The following is a 643-nucleotide window of genomic DNA, read 5'->3' as shown; positions in this document are numbered from 1 at the left end:
AGAATAAGCAACCATGACTGTTTATTCATTCCCATGCAGGTGGGCTGAGCTCAGAGTGCAGGATCAGCAGGGAAAGAGGGTAGAACAAAGGATTCAAAGGAAAGGGAAGGAGCTTGCTGCCTTGAGGAATTTGGGGGCTGAGATAGTGTGGTTGTGCTTTTCCAAATAGGCAGGGCGGATGTGTTTGTGGTCATGTTTCTCAGAATGGGTAATGCAGACTGACATGATTTTGTTCTTCTTCTGTAGTTTTCCACTGTGCTTACTGGTAACAGCATTACCTTTCATGACAAAGGCCAAATCCCAGGTTGTAAGCCCTGTAATATATTTTATTAGATAAATGTTCAAGTAAAAGCTAAGTAAAGAGCACCAGCAAGATAGCTCAGCCAACTAAGTGCCTACTTAGATAAGCACTGGGACTGGGGTTCAATCCCCAGCACCACATGCTGTGCCAGCCCTGCCCTTGGGCATGCTGAGCCAGCCACATAGTTTGGCCATGGTGGCCCATACCTGTAATACCAGTAGTGAGGAGGCTGAAAACAGGAGGATCACTACGAGTCTGAGCTGCATAATGAGAACTTGTACCAAATACATAAAACAAACAATATAATCATTTCAACTAATTTTTGGTCATTCTTAAAATTAA

The sequence above is a fragment of the Octodon degus genome, unplaced genomic scaffold, assembly GCF_000260255.1.
Source record: "Octodon degus isolate 3935 unplaced genomic scaffold, OctDeg1.0 scaffold00077, whole genome shotgun sequence".
Lineage (NCBI taxonomy): Eukaryota > Metazoa > Chordata > Mammalia > Rodentia > Octodontidae > Octodon > Octodon degus.
Note: the sequence above shows the minus strand (reverse complement) of the source record.